At 42.7% G+C, this 17475-nt stretch overlaps 1 protein-coding gene across 3 annotated transcripts in view; it reads left to right on the forward strand.

Annotated features, from left to right (window-relative positions):
• The window catches only part of DNAJC24 (DnaJ heat shock protein family (Hsp40) member C24), a 507623-nt gene that overhangs the window by 81627 nt on the left and 408521 nt on the right, over positions 1 to 17475 (forward strand). The window lies entirely within an intron of this gene.

Raw genomic sequence — 17475 nt, forward strand, 5'->3', positions numbered from 1 at the left:
GGTTACTATGCTCACTTATTTCGTCATGCGGGAAATTCTCCTCCAGCCATTCTAGAGTGCTTGCCCATGCAGTAACTCTTTCCCTTTTCACAGTGTGGCAGGTGCCAATGGGGCTATCGTCCTCACTCATTTCTTCATGTGGAAAATTCTCCTCCAGTCGCTCTAGGATGGTAGCCATTGCTGTGCACAAACAGAAAACATCATGCTTTCCTACTATTGTACACTACCGGATCTGTGCAATTACAACATAAACTTTTGTGTACCACGTTGCAGTGATGTTCTGTTCTCGGTAGTGGACGTCTCTACCTCTGCCTCTTCGCCTTTTGTTGGATTGTGAATCAGGTGTGCGGTAACATTGATGAAGGCAAACATCACTTCTCTTGTTGGTGAATTCCATTATGCTGTGTACCCTATGCCTTTGCGCTCTTTATTGCGAAAGTACAGACTTTGTACAGCTAAAGCATTTTCCCTTCCCATTCACACACTTGTTGCTGTTTCTATATGGTTTTTGTCTTTGCTGCATGTTACCACTTTTTATGACCACCCCTCCCTTTCTCGGCATGTTGGACTCCACCCGATGTTCGCGAACAGACGCAGTGTTCCCAACCACTGTGGCTGTTAGTATAGAGCCACCGGATTCAGTATGCTGTATAGTACATCTATATAAACTAAGCGTATCCTCTTAAACACTAATGGAATTCAGTGAAAGAAACATTATTAAAGGGACGCTATGGTTCAGTTGCACTACTAAAACCCTTTCACCTTTCCTGAAAAACTATGATAAAACAACGTCATTGTTAAAACACCTACTAAAAACCTATGAAATTCACTAACAAAGAACATTGTTATAGGGACGATATGGTTAAGTTGCACTACTAAAAAAAAACTATGAAATTCAATGGAAAAACGTTGCTACAGAGACGTTATGGTTACAGGTAAAACCGAAAACCCCTAGATATTTGCCCGTTATTGTAGGGTATGCAACCATAACTTGTGCTATCACTGTGCACTGCAAGGACTAACACCCATGACTTCAAAGATGACATCACAAATGCCATTGATGACATCACTGATGCCATCACATGTGCCTTTAGTTTTAAAAACAAGTCTCCACAATGATTGTCAATATAATGTTGACACAAAATTATCAGAGGAGAACTATCATGAGATAGATAATTCAGTCTAAAATCCATTGCTATAAACACCATTGCACTACAGACTTCTTACCAGTATAGCAACCACCTCATGCAGAAACGTAGGCGTTGTCTGCAGCATACACCATGAAGGTCCAATATTCATATTTTTCCCATGTTACAAAGTATAATGTTGAATGCTTTATTTTCCGAATTCCGCGTACTGTTAAACATGTAATAAGTAGCTAATACCCCCTCACTTGTACTACTACACACAAACCATAAAGAGACCCCAACGCACACAAATATGCCCATATACCGGGAAAGTAAAGTAAGCAAAAAAGCAGCAGTATTACCAGAAAGTGTTCATAACCTAACTGATTATCTTCATGCACAGAAGTGATTGCTATGTTTCTGGGCTGATTCTTCCCCTATATACATGTTTCCTAGGATGTGACTGAACCCTTAGGAAAAGAGTGTAAGGACATATGAGAAGTACCTTTTGAATGTTCACTTCCTGCGTCAATGAAGAAAACCACCTGCCCTACATATGTCGGTGGACAAAAAAAGAGGGAGCCAGACATGTGATGGCATCCGTGATGTCATCAATGACATTTGTGATTTCATCTTTGAGGTCATGAGTGTTAGTCCTTGCAGTGCCCAGTGGTAGCGCGAGTTATGGTTGCATACCTTACCATAACTGGCAAATTTCTAGGGTTTTACGTTTTTACCTGAAACCATAACGTCCCTGTAGCAACGTTTTTCCATTGAATTTCCTAGGTTTTTTAGTAGTGCAACTTAACCATAATGTCCCTTTTTAACAACGTTTTTTGTTAGTGATATATATATATACACACACACACAACCACAGGTCCACCTTAAAAAAAAAAAAACAATACTGTGAGAAACCTGACACTGTTCTGCTGAGTAGAGCCCTGAAATCTCTTATCCAGGTGGCCAGGACACGGCCATCGCTATTGGATCCAGTTCCTGGAGGTGGACCAATGGGGAGGACCCCCTGGGTAGGGGGACCCTGGGTTATGCTCGGGGGGGGGGGAAGGCCCGAGGGGAGAGGCAGTATTATGCTGAGGTAAAAGAAGAGGTGGATGACATCCCGGAAACCTTCATAGGATATAATACCTCTGCCACGCTTCCTCCCATTAAATCTCTTCTGCCCAAGTCCAACAACCTCTCCATGTCTGACAAACCTGCTAGGAACCGCCTCGATACAAGGAAAAACTACATCTCCCAGAATCCTGTCGTTCCTGTTTTACTCTAATACTCCTGGTCATTCTTCTTCACGTCCCACTAATTATTTTCCGAACTCCTGGTCCACTTTGACCAAACACTACCGTTCCCACAATCCCCCTTGTAAAGTTCCCGATAAGAATCCTGTTCATTATACAACTCCTATAAACCCCCCTCCTTTTCCAACACAAACACTTTCTTATACAGTGATAAAAGTAATGTTAAAACTGTTTACCTGACATGTCCCAACCCCAGTCAGGCAATTGACCTTAATCGCATACACCTCACTGCCCTTTCTTTTCCCCACAGGGATAAAAGGTGGGACAAGAGAGCACACTACGAGCAAGGCAGACTGTATAACGAAACAGCTATCCAAGTCCGACAGTTCAAGCGGAGGAGAAAGGCGGCGAATATCAAGAGGCAGACCAGGAGAGACGCAGCCTTGCCTTTTCTGGCGCAGACCCGCGAAACCTTTGCAGATGGAATAGTAAGACGGAGGACAATAGCCCAAGTGTGATGCAACATATGTCAGCGGTACACAGAGCGTGTCAACGCTGATAAGCGGGAGTGAGGGAAACTCCTACTACCATGGTACCTGCCTTGACTCCAGTTATGGAGAAAGCAAGCGGTTCATCACAGCCGGTGAGTCGACGGGAGAGCCGATAATAATCGGGCTGTGTTGAATGAGAATCGCAAAGTGGCAAATTTGAACCAAGTTCAATGAACTGTGAAAAGTGTAAAGGGGAGACCAGCTGCAGAGGGAAATCGGCACCACTTGGGTGCTAACTCGAGGGACTCTGGTCGATCCCCATGGGAATTAAACTACAAAAACCAGAAGGCTGTAGGAGAGCCGCCAAGTTAGGTCAAAGTGGTCATAAAGGAGGTCAAGCAAAATTTCCGGACAGTCGAAGGTCTTTGATCTATGAACTATAAAGACAGCAAGGGAGGTGAATCCCACCACATTAGAAAGCAAGGGAAGTGAATCCCGTTATCATTTGTGAATGTGAAGTTGGTAAGGGTGAACCCGACCAAGGGATGCTGATGAGAAGGGGGCAAGTCTGAAGTCCCAAGAAACAGTGTGTTGACAAGAGTGAACCCGGCCGAGGGACGTCCACTGGAACTGTTTAAAAAGACATTAAGATTTCTGAAAGAGGGATCTACGCCTGGAAGAGGAGGTTCCAGGGGTGAAGAATCCTCACCCTAAGTGAAACCAAGAAACAAACTTTCATTTCGATGAAGGACCTTTTGTTTTGTTATTTGAACACGTCAGGCCCTCGAATGCAAGAGACTTTCTAGGGAAATGAGACTTGGCCATCGAGGATCCTGATAAGCTGGAACAGAACTGTTGACTCGTTGCGAGGAAGCTCGAGTGTGTGTTGTGCGCCAAGATCCCACCTTACCCCATACTTAAAATGCGGGCAAGGGTAGACCCAAGTTGCTGTATCCTGACATATTATTTGAGAACACTTCTTTCTTTTCTTGAAAACTATCCCGCACCCCTTTTTGTGTTTAGAGTAAGGCATTGGCAATAGTTCATTTTAAGCATAGGCCCTTTTATTTTGACACAACACCACTAGGACTGCCTTATTTTCATTTGATGGTCGATGTTTGCTCCGATCTTAGATTTTAGGTTTAGCTTAGATGTTTTTCAACCCTGCAAATAGTTCAATAAACACCCTTGAACTGTGATCACTTGTATATGTCTTTACTGTTGTCACCATGAGTTTCTTCCAATACCCCATAGCAATATTCTTGTTTTTCTCTAACAAGGTAATCTCTTATTGACCCCCGCCCCCCCCGCTGGAGGTAGGAGATGCACTCTTTGTAGCCCCTTGTCTAGAGAAGTCTTTTATCTTTGTCCTCCATCTTCCAGGTTCTAGTGCATCACCTTCTACAACCTTGTTGCAGGTATACGCCTCATACTTAAAGGAATAGTGCGCTCAAAACTGTTATTGTCCCGATCGTTCGGGCCTGTGGTTTTAAGCAATCTGTGATCAATCATAAAAACATTTCCTGTGCACCGTACCTTAGTTTTCCTCACTTTTACACATGCAAAATCAACAAGCGAGCGTGGCCATCTTGTGCTAATCTTATCCGTGGATCGATCGCACTAAGTTGAAGTGCCCCTGCAGCACTAAATCATATCACCCCCCCTGAAGCTGACATCACTATTCCTAGCGATATTCTCCACCTATTTTCATGCCGTTAGTGGGCAGCGGAGCCAAACGCACCCAGTCATCACCTACGTCTTAATGTCAGTTGATGCAAAATCTGGAATATCAACACACACATCCTCTCACGGCACAGCACGTCCCAAATCGGAATAGAAAACACTATTTTTAAAGGAAACATCAGCACTCTGAAATTTACAATGTGCTTTTATTTCCCAAAGAGCGCTCGGAAAACATCCAGTGATTTCAATTTACCAGCAATTTTTTTAAGTTCTTCGGTTATAGTATCAAAACTTTATCATGAGGCACGCAGTGTTCCTTTCGGGAGAAGATGTGCATTCGACGCACCTTGAATCGCAATGCTTCGGCATCAGCTTCTTGCTAGACTACCATAAACAATGACAAGTTGCTCCTTGTCGCTGGTACCGTGAAACGGCATATCGGTCCCGGGCGATCGTCCCACATCAACGTAAAGTAAATCCATCCGTTTAGGCGTATCTGCCACTTCTGGCTGAAGAAACCATCTGTCGGTATCTGCAAGCGATGGCATTCGCAGAACGGCAAAATGTAGCTTTGTAGAAAACATAATAAAAATATATTTTTGTAGCCCTTCTTTATTCAACTTTATCCATTTACCCTGTAATTCTGCACCGAGTGAAACCTAATAACAAACACAAACCTCAAACAGTGGAAACGCACAGCTGCGGACACTCAAAGTGTGAAAAAAACACATAAAAGGTTATCATGCCATGTTCTTTCTAGCGAGGGGCGCCTGCTGCCTTTTTTTTTTTTTTAAATGTAACGGAACTGGCGACATCAAATTTCGACAAGCGACCCAAGTCCCCTTGGAAAATGTTCTGCACCCAGCTCATCCAATAATACAATGTTGATAGCACACACTGATATGCCGTGGGACGAAGTGCTTTAGATATAACTAGCCTGCATTCAGGTTGTGTTTGCAGGTAATCATGACAATATGCTCCAACTAACAACCCATGACAATGTAAGCAAGCAATACCGCTCAGAAAATGAAACCTTTCCTCATTCATCTATAAACTCGTCTTTAAACTGAATAGTTAAACTTACATCATAATTGCTATTTCCATTCTCTTGGCGTATCGCAGAGTGTCCGCTCAGAACAACGGTTTCCATAGAATGAAAATAAATGTTCCAATGTCCAGTTTTAAAACGGTGAATCTTATCATTTTTGTGGCTATTCAACACCTTTCGCCCTTCAAGTCATAGCGAATCCTCCCTTTTGTTCAAGGTCGAATAACAATTGAAGCTTCTTTCGAGCATGTATGCCTGGTCGGTTTTTGTTTTTGTGAAGTAAAGCCATAAATCTAAAACATACTGTACAAGACGTGTCGGTGTGAACTCCCCAAAAGCAACATCAAACAAAGTGACCTTCACTCCATGGGAGCGATGAGCCCAGTCGACCAATGTGACGTTTGAAAAATGTATGAATCGTTTGCTGGCACACACCAGTTACACTGAAGCTCAGTAAAACTGATAATACAAGCCACTGAAAGTCTGGTGTAACCTAAGATTCCATTTGTGTCTTTCTGAAATAGAACCTGATAGCATATGATGAAATTATATTGCATTTATAACGCGCCAATGCACAAGTGCATCAAGGTGCGACGATGCAATGCAGGGGGAACAGAGGGAGGACCAAGACAACGACCTTACTAGTGTTGGGAAGTAGATGATCCTTGCCCCCCTCCCCTCGTTCGTCACTCTCGAAACATAACATATGTAATAACCAAGGGGGGAGGCGTAGCCAACCCCCGCGACATTCCGTTACACCACACCCCATCTCAATAACACATACACTATAGGTTCAAGCCCAGCATTAGGAAACCATTTTGAAATAGCCGGAATGACATAGTCTGAATGACATCTTTCTGCTAGGCCGGAAAATCCATCTCTCTGTACAAATGCAGCTCTCCCATCCACAGCGGCTCGCTCATCCAGCCCATACCATCTCCTCCCCATTGCAAAGTCTGCGTGCGCCCTGTTATCGCGTAGGAATGTGCTCTGCGGATAACTTGAGACACTGACCAGTCATAAAACCAAGTGCCCATTCATCGCCACTGAACTTCCTGTGCACTAACAACCTCCACTCTGCCAGGCCTGAACCCACCAGCTCAGACCCTGCAGTTCTTTCATGCTGATATCCATCTGACCCTCCCGTGCCCTAATCAGTCAAGGACCCAAATCTCGGCCCTTATCCCATGTAGTGATATATTCTCCCAAAAAGCAACACACGTCTACCTATATCCGGAGGACCCAAGCAGGGCAGATGATCCCACAAGTCCAGTAAAGGGGTGAAGGGGGAAAAAAGCGGCGAAAAAAGTTGACAAAGAGGGTACATTTGAAAAGACAATTCAGGCCATCAACGCCAGAGCCATGCACTGCATGTGTGGATGTGGTTTGGGTGTAGCAGAGGGTTTTACAGGCACCTAGCAACCACAGACATGTATGTTATCGTTATAGGACCAGTAATATAAATGAAGGGAAGGGAAAAGATATACCTTAATGAATCATAAACTGGATTAAATAGGCATTATTAAACACTTCTTTATACTTTTTGTAGCATTGAAATTCGAGTTTAATAGCATTCCATTGTTGGTGTACAATGTACAAACATTGGGGAACATATCCCAAAAGTTATAGTTGGCACATTAAGAACACCACTGCAAATCATTTATACCGGGAAGTCAACTGTTCAACAAGTTCAGTTTTAGGTGGACAGGGCTTGTTGGCATTGTATGTGTCCTAGGAACAACATCAGGATTCATTCCATGTGTATGCATGGCCAACACAGTCAAAGTGAGAACCTTAAAAAAATTGAATTCCATTTCTTAGTATATTGGCTTTGCCACCCATTTTTTGCTTCATTTTGCAAAGGCCAAGGTTTAACGAAGCATCCCAAAGTTTCCAGCAGTTCTCGATTGTTCTCTACTCAGGTTCTCGTTATGCGCTAATACGGCTAGTAATGCTCTGGCTTGCATACCGTCTATGCCGAATTGCAACCTTTTGAGCATGCACTTTAGGCACATATTGTGGAACACCTCCAAATCTCCGGTGTGACAAAATTCAGTGAGTCCCTTCAGGTCTGTTGAAAGAGTTTTGTGATACACAATCTTCTCAAGAGCTTTGGGTGGAGGTGAACATGGCACCAACCACTTCTTCTTGCGTTCCTGCTCCTCCGATAACAGTCCATGTGCACTTTTGTGAAATTGTTGGTTTTGTGTCCATGAGTGAACGTTGGAACAGTGGTGCATCAATGAGTGCCATTTTTCAAGTAGAATTTCCACAGACCCATCTCAAGTTTTGGAGCTCCACCAAAGATGATTGCTGAAAGACTGAGACCACTGTAAAATATTTTCCCAACCCTTTTCATTACCAGCAGCTGTGATTTTTATATTCACTGATTTGGCAACGTGCCATACATCAAATTGATCACAAATGTTTGGAAACTGCTCTCGCACAGCCTTGGATATTGAAACATGTCTGTCAGCAGCTATGAGGTCTATTTGCATTCGCCTCAATTGAAGATGTCCGAGGGATTTTATGAAACCATGTTTCTCCATGGCCGCTGAGGATTTACATTGGGACACCTGCACGATCTCCGAACTCACAATTTGTTTTGTTTCCATGTCTTGAAAGTGGTATGTGCAGTACTTTGCTGTAAATCCGGGGCTATCGCACTGTCCGTCGCCAGCTAGCCTGAACCGTTTGCCAGAGAATGTGCTTTCAATTGACATCTGTGCAATTTTCCATGCTTGACTAATAGCAGGGAATAAGAATTCCCTTTTGAAATATGTAGTATTGGGTTTTAGCAAGGAACTGAACTCCCACAAATTGACAGAAACTGGACATTTTACTGAAAGTGGACCCACTGAAAAGTAAAACTGCTGAACATAGTAGACTTCCAGCTGGCACTTTGCCCAGCATCGATTGTGCGGACCATGAAAATGTATGATTGAGGTGGACACAGCTGGCTTGGATTTTCAGGTTAGTGCCTTGTAATAAACAAGACACATGAACCAATGGCTGCCCGCATATTTTCCAACTCAATGTATGGACACATTTCAGTATCAGTATAATGTCTATCAGGCAGCTGTTGAATACAATGTATTTTTGTTCCTTTATTAGCCAATCGTCCTGCATGAATGTGGTTTGTGACTTAACTGTGGTGGACAAATTGCCTGAACTAGCCAAACTGAAGTCAAGATCTTTGGCAAGTTCATCGGTCAATTGCTTTGAAGCTTCAGTCTCTGTTAGTTCAGCTTGTGTTATTTGCACACGAGTTGGAGAAACCGTCAAATTCGAATGTTTATTGGGTGGGCCTTTTTTTGCGGGTGTAGATTCTGTCAAGTGGTCTGCGAGGAATTCCAATGCATCTTCATTATATTCAGTTTCATCTTGTCGAGTTCTCACATTGTAGCAATGGTCCCAGGACACTTGCTGACTTCGCCCTTTACATTCAATTCAGTTTCAGGCCATTGGGCATAAGCATCACAAGTCTGCTTATTGACAGGGCCACACTGTGCCTCAAATAGTAGTTGCTCCATGGTGAAATCTGTTTGGCAAGTGGCATCTTTGGTTTCATTTGTTGTCTGTGTTTCTATACTTCTTTTCCTTCTGGGCCTCTAGGAGATGTGTTGTAAAAACATGTTCAATGTATAGCACACACACAGCAGATAGCACTTTAAATACAAAACATGTTATGAAGAAAACACCAGCCCAAAAAACTTCTAGAAAACAACATTGTTTGTTAGTTACCCTTGTTTTCTTGATTTTCTGTGAAACCGTGGTCTTCTCTGCAACGACTGCTCTGGCAAGCTGACCCGCCTCCTCTGATCATGTGCCTCCACTTCTAATTCCACACCTTGTGTACATTCCTTGAATAGAATATGCATTAAAAAGAAAACAAAAGTCAATCGTATTGGAAATTAAAACCTTTCATTGCACACAGTGCTTACACACATACCCCCGCAAACAGCATATGTCATTAAGTCAAAATATACATTTCAAATTTCACCTAATTGATGGGAAGCGTACTTGATCAGAGATCACTGTGCAAAACATACTGATTGTATTTTGCAATGTATTCTGCATTTGGGAGGAAGTGTAACGTTCTAACTGAAATCTGAAAAGTTTGAAACACTGCACATTTATATGATTGTCACTGTCTAGTAGGATTTACTTTCTTTCATTTAAGGGAACTGTAAGTATGTATACCTCATACTCTGGACCAGCTGCAAAGGACGATGTAATTGTAGTCTAAGTACCAGCATCCCCCTGTAACACAGTACTTGTTTTAGTACGGATGAAAACAGCGAAACGGAACAGAGACCATGGGATGCAGACAATGGTACATATACAGAGAAACCCATAAATGACACCTAGTGTAAACAACCGACAGGATACATAAACGATTTCATATTATTTGAAATTCCAAGCATAATACATTCTCGTAATTGAAAAATGAAATAAGATTACCTGATAGGCCCTCGAAGTATTTGTTGACTCCTGAAAATAAATGGTGGTAGAATCTTGCCCCTACATTTTCAGTGCATTGTCATAAAGTGGTACACGGGAAAATTAGTTTTGCATTAGAAATGTGGGAGAATCCAACTGTCCAAACTTATGCAAGTATGTGAGGCTCACCATTGGTATACAGGACGTGTCGGTGGTTTCGTCCCTTGCGAGGGTCTATGCTTCCTTCTGTATGCTTTCCTAAAACAATTGACATGTCAAGCAACCAATTCCGAAAACATTATGCTTCTTGTAGAGGGCACTATGGCATTGTTTTCCATGGTCATAATGACTTCATTTGAGGATCCATAAACCAGGGACAGATGTATAGTAAAATGTGGTATAGTTAAAATGTAATACAATCTGGTAAATATGCAAACTTTAGTAAGACACATTTACACCGAAAGCACCAATCCGTTCATGAAGTTACCTTTTCAGTACTCCATCGCCTAATCACCTGGGACTCACCTGAAGCAGCGCATGCATCAATAGAGTTGGAATTGCATTTGGAAGCAATTTACGAAACATTCTGGGTTGACACTTTTTTTGTGTACTTCGATTGGTCGTACATATCCTGGGTTAAGTGCAGGCTGCAGATGCGGAATCGATTGGTCCTCAAGTATCCCAAGACAGCCTAGGCTCTACTTTCAATCTCGTCCACTGCAAAACCACAATATCGAACTCATCTTATAAAAATCAATATCCTTCAGGAATGTATGCAGGATTGTGCCCTGACTTTTGACATGGCTCCAAGATCGGCAACCCAAAACCATACAAGCAGGCATTCTTGAAAAATCTATAAGATCTATATAAAAAAAGTATGAATAATTACAACAACAAAAAAATTCTGTATGTATGAGATTGATGGAATTATATCACAGTTTTCTATGCAATGTTTGTTTTGGTCAAAGAAGCAAAACCTGTGTAGCGTAGTTGAGTATACACTGAGATAACTTTCATACAGAATTGATTGATATAACGCAAATCGTAACGTGTTACTCGTCCGTTGAATGTACTTTCATGCATCAAAAGGAAACATGCTCATAGACATGGTTCGAGAAAGATGCGATTCTATTACAATGGACACTGATGAAATGTGCTATATATCGAGATCAGAACACTTGAAACATTAGACAATGGTAAAGTTATTGAGATGAATAAACATTACACTACTGGGTACATTCGGTCGAAATAGATAGAATGTTTTCAGATCAGAAAGAGATGAATATAGTGAAGTTTATAGGTACCTGCCCTTACCTTGACTAACAAACAATTAGATTCAGCAAGCAGGGGAGTTAGTAGCAGGAGAACAGGTAGCACGATCAAGAGTTGACCTCCAGTGCTCAGAGATGTTCCCCGGATAAATATCAAGAGGTTTATAAAGGATTAGAAAAGTGGGTGTGTATGTGAATGTGTGACATGTTTCTGACTGGGGTCTGCTTCAGAGGAGCCTGGAGGCACTGGGTCTGGGGAGGCCATGTGAACAATGGCCAGCTCTGCGGGAGATACCTTTGAAGTTTACATGGTGTTTGGCACCTTGGCCGGTCCCACCCTGCCAGCCCCCTTGGGAGTGCCCGGCTACCCGTGCAAACTGCCATTGATAGTGGAGCGGGGATGGATGGGCAAGAGGCATACAGAAAAGGGCTGGAACACTGCTGAAGGGAGATCCACTTATGTGGATTATAGGGGCGCAGTCTGCTTCAGGGGAGCCTGAAGACACTGGATCTGGGGAGGCCATATGAGCAATGGCCCCTGTGTGGAAGATGCCATTGAAGTGTACATGGTGTTTGGCACCTTGGCCGTTCCCGCCCTACCAGCCCCCTTGGGAGCGCATGGCCAGACGTGCAAACTGCCATTGATAGTGGAGGGGGGGATGGATGGGCAAGAGGCATGCAGAAAAAGGGCCAGAACAGTGCTGTAGGAAGATACACTTATGTAGATTGTAGGAGTGCGTTCTGCTTCAGGGGAGCCTGGAGACGCTGGGTCCGGGGCGGCCATGTGAACAATGGCCCCTGTGCGGAAGATACCTTTGAAGTGTACATGGTGTGTGGCACCTTGGCCGTTCCAACCCTGCCAGCCACTTTGGGAGCGCACGGCCACACGTGCAAACTGCCATTGGTAGCCAAGGGGGGGATGGATTGTTGCAGAGGAGGTGAGCGTTAAAGGGCACCAACCATTCTTTCATGTCCTTCATAGTCAAGTGAGTGTGTCATTGATTCACTGACAAATTTAAATAACTATTCATAAAACTTATTTTGTATTTTATTTTGTTGCTGATGTTGATGCCACAAATATAATACACATTGTATACTTCGGGTTGCAGCGCAGTGTGGGAAAATCCCCTGTACTGTCTGCTGTCACTGGGAAATTTGGCGCGAATGGCTCCAACGACGCAAGCGGGTATTACTCGTCGAACGTGGAATCCAAGCCTCCCATAAAGCCACCATGTAAATGAACGGTAGGCCACCAGCCTGTACCACCTGTGGAAGAGAAACACACGTACTGTATTTAAATGAACCTGATAAGTGTACAAACTTTACTTGGACATGCACCCTTTATCCTATGGCATAGTTGCTTGTACAAATGTTACTTCATGTATCAATCAACTTGGGCTTTGAAGTGTAGAAACATTACAAAAGTGAACACCCATGCAATCCATAACGTTTGGGGCACAGAGAAATATTGTTTCTTAGTAGAACGTGAAAGACCCATAACATGAACACTCTGATTTCCCCTAAAACGCGAGAAATGTATTCAATTGGCAGATTACATTTATTTGCCAGTGATAGATCAAAGTTACGCCAATATTGGAGACAAACAAGAAATGTTAGTGGCCTCAGTGGTCAAAGTGACATCACATCTGGAGTACACTTACTCGTTACTTGGATTGCGAGGGCAAACTGTTGTGCAATGTTCGTGCATAAGCAGCATCAAAATCCTCAACACAGACCTTGTGAGGCAGGCTGCCCTGAAGTCATGCAGCTCGGTAACGCATAGCGGCGGTGTGTCTTCTTCCGATATGTAGGCCAAGCATCCAGAGTTTTCTCCGCAGCAGCAGTTCTCCTCCTCGGTTGGCATGACCTCGCACTGATTGCAGGTACACCAGGTGGACAGGTCTTCCATGCAACTAGGCTCTGGCTCAGGATCCAGTGATTTGTCTTCCCAACTGTCGTCCGATGCCCCATCGTTTCTGCATCTTTCTCTATCAACTAATTCCGCCTCGGAATACTCCGGCTCGTACTGGTAGGGCTGTATTGTTGCCATTTTACGACAAAATTAAAATATATAGCAATGCTAGTATAAGTATCTGTTCGCAGAGGCTCTGAGCAACGAAGATAGCTGAACACAGCAGAAACGAGTTACAGACTATACAAAATAAAAACTAAACGATTGAAAAAGCAACTCTGATGTTGTCTGATGAGAAACGGTCTGTTTATACTTATTGAGGAAAGAGGCGTGCTGCCATTTCCAAGGAGACACGTCATTAGCTGGCGCACAGGGAACGTTGACACAAGACTTTAGTGCTGCAGGGCACTTGAACTTAGTGTGATCGATCCAGAGATAAGATTAGCACAAGATGGCCACGTCCGCTCATTGATTTTGCATATGTAAAAGTGTGGAAAACTAAGGTAAGATGCATAGGAAGTGTTTTTATGATCGATCAGTTTGCTTAAAACCACATGCCCGAACGATCAGACAATAACATTTTTGAGTCCACTATTCCTTTAATCCTGTATCATCACTTTATACCCTGTTATACACACATTTCCCTACCGCCAATATCTTTTTGCCACATCAGTGCTCTACTTACATCTGTGAATCAGCTGACAGCATTCGGCATCGATCCTCCCTCGATCAGCCAGTCGCCCTCTGTCTGCGTGATGCTGCCGCGTGGATCGGACAGGATTTTTATTCAAAGGGGGCTCCTAGCTACCTCCTCACAGGTCCACGTTCACAGTGGTCCGGTTTCAGCAAGGAGGCTTCGACAATCCAAGTGTGATGCCCATCCATCCGACCGCTACCACATGTTAAGGTTGTGGGGAATCCCCAGTAAAGTGGAACAAACCGGCCAGGAAATCCTGCCTGGTTTATTAACAAATAACAAAAATCAGGGATTGCAATAAGCACAAAGTCTCAGCTAGCTCTCAAAGGTTACATGGTTGCAAGCTCTTTTGTTAAAAATCTTCATCACAAATGACGTCATATTGCGTTTGCATAGGAATCCATGGGGATTTCATCAGATTTGCTGCTAGTGGCAATTTTTCCACAGTAAATGAGTAATATGTGAAAGGAAAAGTAGAGAATGCACCTCCTTTGCCGCAGGTGAATCCTCCACTTTACCTCCAAACTGTGAATTCACAGTGCCAGAAACTGGCAGTAGCGCTATAGTAGTTCCACTATCGCCATTTCTTTGCCATAACGCCTAGCTCGTAATAAGGCCCAGTTTTGAGAGTAGTGTCCACTGTATACCACAAAATAACATTGATTGAGCAGATCAAAACTTGGGGCCCAGTTGATTGATGAGTTTACCAGGTTCAAACTCTGTTTTCCGATCTTTTATGGGTACTCCAGGCAGGCGCTTAACCTCAAGTCCACTGATGTTATAAAATAGTGGGTGCTTGAACATTAATGTGCTTGCAAAATCGTGTCTGTCACACCCTTCTCTTACTAACAGTTAATTTGTAGCTAGGGCATGAAAGTAAAGGTACTTCGAACCCGGTTGAATGACGAGGAGCCACCCAGTCATGCAATGAGAAACAGTTTATCTAAAGCATGTGTCCGGCCGGTATCGGCACTAAAGTGGGACCAAAACATTGGTAAAATGAATTGATCAGATTGATGTGATTTATATCACCTCTACCTCACAGCGCCTTTCCTCCACCCCTCCGGGAGTGTCCTACACCCCTCCCCCCAGTAGGAGCTCTGGTAGAATATACCTGTCACTGTGCATCAGATGAGAGAGTAGGCAACAGACCCCTGCAGTAGGTAACTACTCTGACTCATCTACACAGGACCAATGTACTAATGTCACATATATTTTATTGATGATCCACTGCTCAAACCTTCTACTTAATCTTTTCTTTACAAAAGATGCACCATATACAATATGTCAATATACAGTACTTCAAATAGATGCCCCAAACTTCATGTATGTGCTGTAATATTTCTGACTTGATCATTCTCAATACTGAACACTCAAGGAATGCTGGTATACTCTCCTGTATAGTGCAATGTGTTTTATTATGAGAAATTACTAGTAAAAAAGATTGCTACTAGTATTCTAACTGCACATAACACACTTAAAATGCAATACGTTATCAATGAATATGCAGCTATCATTGTCATTGGCTCTGTCTGCTCAATACCAGACAGCCATTTCAGAAGTATAAAAGCCACTTTAAAAGCAACTGACTGCCTCATTAGATATTACGAGACCTCTCCTCTTTCCCAAAGTGATATTGAAGATGTGCAACAGCCCCTCATACTCACTACTGTCCTTGGAGGGTATGGAGATGAGAGCTGGAGGCTGGATGCCTGCTGGCCTGTGGTTTGCACAGACCCAAGAATAATTAAAAAAATATCAAATCCAATTGGAAAAACCACCCATCAAAATCACCATGGTCTCTTTGCAAAAAGCAGCCAAAATAGGTATACCTGCCTTAAAAACATTGTGTCAATTGGAATTGAACATGGTGCAAACAACATGCAATTATTAATAAAATATGTCCATATGTGGTGAGTGGATTGCCATAGAAATGATTCTATGTGCTGCTCAGTCCAAAATAGAAGTTCTGCTCAAAAAGCAAAGTCTTTCTAAGACTCAGAAGCCCATAAATGCAATTTCAGAGGCTTCAAAATCCAGACAGAAATAAAGGAGGAATATTCCCCCATGCTCCCTGCATTGGCCTGCTTGGAGAGTGGTTCCAGTCTGCTTTCATGGTCCTTCCAGCTTCATATGCCTCCTGTCTTATTCCGTCATTCTTATTCTGTCTTATTCCGTCAGTTCCGCGAATGTTGGATTTTTATAGCATCAGAGCGCTGTTTACTTTAGCTGTCTCCTCCCCTTGACGAATAATGTCTTACTCAAGGCCTTAGCAAGTTGGTGAGTAATCTCTTACTGCCGCTGAAGGCCTTGCCAAGTTGCTTCGTAGCAAGTTGCTAAATTATCTCTAAACCCCATCAGGTTTTGTAGTCCATCGTAGTCTTTAGGACATTGCTATTGTTTACAGGAACATTTAGAACTATTTACCAAAACACGGAACAATTGAAACACCAGACCAGTGGAGTGCAGAAGTATTGTCATTGTAATGTACCTGTGTGTTGCAAAACAATAGATGTCTGGCAAAATCCCAGACATTCAAACTGAACAAGAAACTCTGTTCATAATTGTTAATAAATGCTGACTGCCTGAATATATTTCAATGCATTTCACTATGTATGTGCCTAAAGGGTGCACAGCTTGAGATATCATGCCCTAAACCTGGATAAAACTAAGATTACATAACAAGATGGTTGATTCAGACAATAAAAAGGACCACTATGTACAAACGTAATTTTCCAGTATGGTAGGTGTCTAAAGATTTGGATAGAGGGAGAGCTAAGTCTTGGAAGGTTAACTATCCAGATATGTCTGAAAACCCTGAAATAATGCGGTCTCCATTGCAAAAAAAAATGCAGTGTCAGTATCAGAAGGCGTGGCCCTAGAGTAACGCATTTTAAAGCTCACTGAAGCAGTTGCGAAAGTATTGCAACCTTTTCTTAACATGTAACATTTTCTGATGGGGACATTTGAAACCAAAACCTTCAAATGAAAATGTTCTTCGGCCTGGATGGTTAAGCATGAACAAATCTGTTCCTTCACATTCCAATTTAAGACCTCGCTGTTTAAGCGGCCTTAACAGATTTATTTCAATTTTACTTCATCACATACCATTATTTGTAGTGTATACATTAAGTTAAGATAAGGGAGCCAGAAGTATTGAAATGCCAAATATACACTGAAACCATCTAAAAGATACTTAAAATTAAAAAGTCAATATCTGATCACACCTCATTTAAAAATAAAATATTGTAGGAGAGCATGTGTGTGATCATATTTAAAGATCTTGGACTGAAAATATCACTTGTAATATTATAGTCAGAAAAATGTCTGTTATGGAGCTGGTTGCTCTCGCTTGCCACGTGGCCTTGCTGTTAAACATGGGATGCAGGCCCCAGCTGTCACCAAAAGCTAATCATAAGCTGCCTCTGTATCTTTTCTGCATAGATGATATTGATGATGAATGAAGAGTGGCCAAAGCCCACTGCACATCACCGGAAGATAAATTGCCATCTGCATTCAGGTCACCCGCTAGCAAAATACAGCCTCGAGG

This window comes from Ambystoma mexicanum, chromosome 11 (assembly GCF_040938575.1).
Source record: "Ambystoma mexicanum isolate Mex_15411 chromosome 11, UKY_AmexF1_1, whole genome shotgun sequence".
NCBI classification, from domain to species: Eukaryota; Metazoa; Chordata; class Amphibia; order Caudata; family Ambystomatidae; genus Ambystoma; species Ambystoma mexicanum.